The sequence below is a fragment of the Trachurus trachurus genome (genome assembly GCF_905171665.1).
Source record: "Trachurus trachurus genome assembly, chromosome: 18".
NCBI classification, from domain to species: Eukaryota; Metazoa; Chordata; class Actinopteri; order Carangiformes; family Carangidae; genus Trachurus; species Trachurus trachurus.
This window is the reverse complement of record NC_139909.1, coordinates 992,141-999,471: the sequence shown is the minus strand read 5'-3', so window position 1 is coordinate 999,471 and position 7,331 is coordinate 992,141.

Sequence of the window (7,331 nt, the reverse complement as noted above, 5' to 3'; positions counted from 1 at the left end):
TAAATAAACCGCTCTAAATAACTTACTCTTCTTCTAAATAACCCTAAACCGCTCTGAGGCGAAACCAACTAACAGGGAGGAGTTGGAAGCAGCGATCCAGACATTTTGGATGGAGAAGCTGACCATCAGCGTCTGTAATAAGTACATCGATCATCTGGACAGTGTCATTGAGAAAGTTATAGAACTGAAGGGAGGAGCGACTGGCATGTGACCGTAATCGATATCCTGTCCTGGGGATGCTGTTTGTGTGCCTGCTGGTGACTGTAGCCTAATATAAAGCTGCTGTATATTTTAAATAAAGCTAGAGAAAAAAAATCTGGCATGAGTCAGTTCTTTGTTCTAAAGTTGTGGGAAATATACTAGAGACAAAAGAAGGGACACGCACATTAGGGCAGGTGACGTTATGTAAACAAACATTTTTATCATGTGATCAACAACTCACATGTCTATTCTCTTAGTTACATAGGCTATAATTTAACACATATGTTGGATGATCGCGCTGTTTTATAACTTTAAACGTATGTTGTTATTTGTCTCAAACGTCCCACCTATGCGGGTCGTTTGAGACACAGAGGAGGGGCGGTTGAAACAGCATGTTTTAAACAGAAACTACTGACATTAGGCTACTCCCGTTATGAAGCTTATCTGTGAAACGTGCGCTGCTCAGAGACTGGGCAGAACGGTCCCACTTGCTTTCTCCCCGGCTACGTTGGTGGAGATCTCCCACACAGTAAAAGATTTAGGCAACACATTCTTCCAGCTGGCTGTTTTTCTTCCAGTTACAGAAAGTAGCCTATGTGCAAAGTACCATATTAACATCTCTATTCATATAGCCCAGTGCTTCTCAAAGTGTGGGGCGCGCCCCACTGGTGGGGAACGGAGACATGACAGGTGGGGCGCGACAAACGGGAGGAAATTTTCAATTTCATGCCTATCTTACTGTAAATGCTATTGACAACAAAGATAATTCACTCTAAACAAAACAGCCACACACAAACAAAGTAATAATGAAAAGCTAAAATTATTAAAAAGCATTAGGAGACCGGGAGAAAAAATGTAACCTGGAACTAAAGTGCAAAAACAATGATTGACGTCGGGATGTTAATTGCAGCGGGCCAACATTTGCAGCAACAAGGCAGCAGCAGCAGCAGCATTAACAGCAGCAGCAGAGAGTTTCTAATAGAGACTGGCTCTGGTAGCAGGCTGCTGGGTTCACACCGGACGCCGAAGCACCGCGAATAGCGCGGAACAGAGACCGCTTCCCTTCGGTGCTCAAGTACCGGTTGTGTAGTTCAGACCAGTGGTGGAAGTCGCGCCCTGCAGCAATCGGTTCGGCATCTGGTCAATTTTGTGCGCGAGCCGCGAGCGAACGCGTCAATCTTGGCAGGAAGTCACACATGAAACAACGAGAGAATCCGGTCAATTGTCAAAATAAATCTCTAAAAAATAAAACAGCGATTGACAAACGCGATCATATTTGTGTGCGTTTTATAGCTTATGTCAGACTCGAGAGGGATTAAAACACACACGCACGCACACACACACACTTACACACAGCTCAACATTGAGCATGACTTGAGGCCGTTTCAAGCCTGCAACTCCGAGGGTGTGCAGTGCAAAACAGGCACGCAGCCACGAATGCAGGGAAAGTTCACTTGTTCATGTTTTTTGCACAGATTGCAAATGAAACACTGTTTCATTATTTGACTACTGTAGCCTATTTTATTTTTCGTTTTTGATCTGCACTTTTATTTTCTCTTTTTGAACTTTGTGTTATTTCATGTTTTTGATTTTGACATGAAATATGACTGATATACTTGGTGCTTGTAAATTCAATAAATTTGAAGTAATTTTTGTTGGGGCGACGGGGGGAAGTGGGGCTTGAAAATCCCCACCTGTTAAAAGTGGGGAATGACGAAAAAAGTTTGAGAACCACTGATATAGCCTAACGCCCATCGAAACAGCTGATTTACATGTCGGCCGTATGGCGATTGGCCATTCACGCGGCTTTGTTCTTGGTTTCGGCCAATCAGCTTATAAGCACATGGCTAATTATCAGCTTTCAACCAATCGCACTGTTTTAATGTGTGTGTGAAAGTTATTTTCTTTAGTTCATTTTCGTTTCTTTTGGATTTTTTTTTTTACAACAATGTATCAATATAATATTGTTTTCGTTTCATTTCGTTATAAAAATCAATCCCTTTTCTTTGAAACAATGAGATTGAGCAGCTAAAAACCAGACCAGTTCAACTGTAGCGATTTTCATAACACTATCGCTCCGGATCAGAGGTACTAAGATGCTGATTATTAACTCAATAAACTCAACCATGGCTTGTCTTATTGTTAATCTGAACGCACATGTAGGCTATAAAGGGCAGAGTCAAGGCAGCAGATAAATCACAAAACATCAACGCGTCCGTGAGCGCAGCGCACCTCATTTTCTCCTGTGAAGAAGAAGAGAAAAAAGAATGAATGTTTAGGTTTATTTAGAAGAAGTCTGATTATGACTGCTGCTCTGGATCAGATTATTTGCTCATAATTCGGGTTATTTTCAAACAGTGGCCAAACAACAGATCAATTAATTATTATAGACTATATTTTCCATTTTTGCTAAGCGGTTTGTTCTGAATTAAATAAAATCAGCAAACCTGGCGTGCTCAACTCAAGGTATGAACGGGTGAATCGGGTGCCAGTCCAAAAAAATTCAAAGTCAAAAAACGCTGAGGACGGCTGATTGCCGAAACGCGTCCGTTTCTTGCTGCCGAGCAGTTTTTATGAATTAAAAAGTGTTTAACTTAAAGTGAGTGCTGAATTAAATAAAAGCCTGTCCCATACAGCCGCGTGTGTTACGACGTGTTTTGTTGATGCTATCATCTTTGCCTTGCGCAGATGATCCTTCATAATTTGTGATACATAATCATCAAGTCATAAAGCAAGACAGGCTTTATCATATTACAATAGTTTATGTGATTTAGGCAGGGTATACAGTAGTTAGTTCTAGTTTAATAGCCTAGAGTTTAAGCTGTGGATTACTGCACAGATCACTGAGTCATCCGCCTGTCGTCCTCCGTTCTCACAGATGCCACCTGGTGGTTGTTTTGGCACATTGAGGCTTTTCATTAAAACCTCTTGTCTCGCCAAAGAAAAAAAATTCCTGAGTCTTGTGCCGTCTCGCGTGAACCACGCGTGAAGTCCGCAATTTTGAACCAGTAACATCTGTATGTATAAAACACACACTACATCAGTAGGTGATAAACTGTTGTAGTAGGCTGACAACATCGCTAGCAAACACCGCTGTGACTACACTAGATCCATGGAGGTAACCATGACAACCGGTTCTTTCTGCAGTCAGGTTGCGCACGCATCCTGATTTGTTGGTAAACAGATAATCCCTCTATACTGGAATGGATTTCCGTACTGCCTCATTCTTAAGTGTAAGAAATCTGTGTCTGTGTATGTGTGGGAATATGTGTGCGTACGTAGGCTATGTGCATGGACGTCGGAACTATTTTCTGAGAGGGGGGGCGGGGGAGAGACGCACACTTACAGTATCAATGATTAACGAACTATAATGCAGCATCTTAATTGTTAAGAAAACGAAACGAAATAAATGAATGAATAAATCAAGCCTTTATTAAGACACATAACACTAGGCTATAAAAACAGCATTCAGAAAAGGAACAGTTTGCGCTCCAAAGGGCTTTCACACTTTTCCAAAAGTGGACCTTCTCTCAGTTGACCTGCTGATGAATTCTTCAAGCAGGGCCGAAACATCGTATTCATCAATAAGGTCACTATGCGCATTCATAATGGCCAAATGCGTGAGTCTTTCCTGCTTCATAGTATTGCGCAGCCAGGTTTTCAATCTGCGCAAGGCAGAGAAAGAGCGCTCGGATGCCGTGACAGATATGGGCAGGGCCAGACAGAGCTTTATGAGCTTCTCCACCTCTGACAGCATGGAGCGGGTTTTGGGCATAGACTGTAAAAAATATGGCCGTAGCATCCGTGACGTCACCCATTGGTTTTGGGGAGTCGTTTTTGTGACTCAAATATGGCGGCCTGAACAGCGCCATGTTGGATTGGCCGGCCGAGAACCCGCCCACTGGCCTCGAAGCAGCCTGTCTCCGGACCGCTCCGGACCTGTCACTCAACGTTTCCGCGCCCTAATTGGCCAGAATTTTAACCTTATAACAGTAAAACGGTAGAGTTAAAAAAAAACATTCCCCCCCCTCAGAGTGTGTGTGGGGGTAGAAACTATCGATTGAGAAAAAAAAACGTTCTGACACCAGGCTTTTAACATGTTTATTGAGGATGTAAAGTCTGTGATTTTAACATGGGGGTCTATGGGGAATGCTGCTTTCTGACACCAGCCCCCAGAGGAAGCCGGGGGGATTGCAGTTTTTTGAACGCGGAAGTGAGCTTCACTTCTCAGACCGACAACTGCCCCCTTGGTTTGGGGCTGCAAGGTGTGCAGGATGGACACAACATCCTGAATGGTGATAACTTCTCGCCCCCTACACACGTCCCTCAGTATGTCCAGCTCAATGCTTAGCTGCTCTCGTGAAAAGGGGCTCAGTTCTGGGGAACCCACATCAACCCGTTTCCCTTGGGCCGCCTCAAGGACTGCCTGCTCTCGCCCTGCAGCTATGCGGAGTCCCTCCTGATCAAAACGCCGCTCCACCTCTGAGCGCACCACGTCCAGGGCCTCAAACATTTCCCTCTTCCACAGGCTTGGATATTCTGCAATATTAAATATAACATCAATTAATTAACAACCAACCAATAGTTTCCATGTGGGCTGCCTATTTAAGCTGGGTCAAAGTTTTTTTCAAATTAATTAATTAAATTTTCCATTTAAGTTCAAATTCATGAATTTGGTTTGTTATGAAAATGAAAAATACACAAACCGTTGTTTGTGTATTATTAATTACAGGCTCATTTCTCAAATAGGCGTACGTGGATGTAGTACAGTATTATTGAATTATTGTATCGTTTTTTATGTCATAATCTATGAATAGATACATCATATCTGTCTGTCTGCAATATGCTATATGGAGTGCTATATGTGTGCGTATTTGTTGCATTATTTCAACATATACAATTACAGGCTGATGAGTTAAGCTATGTGTTATTTAAAATACTGTTGGCATTATTATTATTTATTTATTTACCCTCCATGTTCCCCAACTCCCGTTCCTCCTCCTCCGCTGTATAGCGAAAATGCGCTGGGGTCTTGCTCGTGTCGTGTGCGCTGGATGAGGAGGCTTTAGGTTGTAGCGCTCTGCGTACTGCTTGGTCTTGGCCACAAGGTCGGCAAAGGTGTCATCCTGTCGCAGTGTGTTGAGTCGCTGGCAAAGAAGTTTCGCAGCTTCCACTGATCCAAGGGCTGTGACCTTGATGCCTTGCAGTGACCGAGCCACCGATTCACATGGAGTAAACATGGTAACACAGGCAAACAAACCAAAGACTGTGCGCGTAGTGGTGCCCTTTTTGAGCAATCCTGCCACTTTGGCACGAGTCTCCCCCTTAACAGTCCTGTCACTCTCCAGGGTCCTGAATGTCTGCAGCATCACTCCATAGCAGGCCAGTAACCGTGACAGTGCCACAACTCTGACGCACCACCGAGTTGGACACAGGGCAAGCAGGTATATCACTTCTCCACATCCAAAAAGAGACTGGTATAAGGTTTTTCTCTTTGCCGAATCATTAATAACAACTGTGACTTCTCGAACGAAGTTCAGTGTATCAGCAACAAGGCGCACTTCTTTTGCCACTTCTTGTAACACTAAATCCAGAGAGTGATTTGCGCAGTGAACAAACACTCAGTCAGGACATGTTTCCTTTAATCTTGCCTGCACTCCTGTGAACCTCCCAGACATGTTGCTGGCTCCATCAAAACAGTAGCCTTTCAGCTTCTCCATTGGTAAATTGAGCCGAACAAGGACATCTTTTATGCACAAAAACAGCATCTCTGCTGTTGTGTCTGGGGCGTTGTAAAAGCCTAGAAAGAAATTCTGAATGTCCAGATTGTGATCAGCAAACTGTATATTGCATGAAAACTGTCATTTGCCACTGAGGTCAGTGGTCCCATCAGCAGTTAAGCCAAAAAAGGACTTTGGGATGCTTTGGCTCTGATTTTTCTCTGAATGTCATGCGCAAACAGCTCCAGAATTTCATTTTGGATGCTGCCAGACATCCAGTTGTCTCTTCTTTTCATCCAGTTATCCAGGTCAGGATCAGTGCGTACCCTTTCCACCATTAGCTGCCATAACACCCCATCCCGATTTGCAGCCCCTCTCAGATGGAGTCCCTGGCGCCCCAGGAATCTTACGCAGCTGAAAATGAGCTCCAGCATTTTCCGCGCTGTTCTCTGCTCTTTAGCAGTGGCCTCAGAGAGTAGTGCATTAATTGGCGTTGTTTTCAATACAGCCAATCTTTGCATCGCATCTAAATGAATGCGAGTCTTCTCGTGGTCCCTGATCTTCTCCGTTGCTTTTCTCCAATTTGAAAAGCCTGTATCTTTCAAAAACAGACTGCCGGTGTCTGACCCGACCAACTTTCTTTTGACAGCTGACCTGCACACACCACACACAATGCCATCACTGACCGCAATGTACTCCAGCCACTGCCACTCTCTGAACCAGGTGGCCTTGCAGGAATGACTGAAGTTCTCACCGCTGGACTTCCCGGCAGGAAATTTGTAATCCTGTGGTGGTTTGAATGATATTGCCTCTTGGCTAGCACCGGGTAGCACTGGGGAGGGAGGACGAGGACCGCCGGGTCTTTCGGCTGCCTGCTGCTGTCCGGTTGCTGGCACACAGGGTCCAGGTGTCTCTCTCGGACGTTTAGCTGGGTCGGGCGTTTTTTAAAAAAAATCTGAAATTATTTTCTGAGACATTGCTGGTTCATTGAACTCATGTTGTCATGTAAGCTAACAACAATGCGCGCGATCATATCAAAACAACAATGCCCGCGAAACAAAAGACTTTGTTTATTTACTGTAGCCTACGTCACACTGAGCTGTCAAATGCAGCCTGGCTCCATACAGTAGCCTATGCCAGGCTGCTGTATGGAGCCTATGCCAGTAGCCTATGCCAGGCTGCATGTCACATAGATCTGTGCATTATGAGATAAATGTAGTAAGTCAGACAAATTCAGTTTAAATTCAGATTCTTTATTTTTATTTTTTAAGCGTAATGCTGTGGGTAGGGAAGCTAATGGGGGGCGGATAGTTCCGACGTCTATGGCTATGTGTAGGTGCTTGTACTATGTATGTATACTTGTACTGTGTATGCATGGTGCATGTGAATGTATATTCTGTATGCATACTA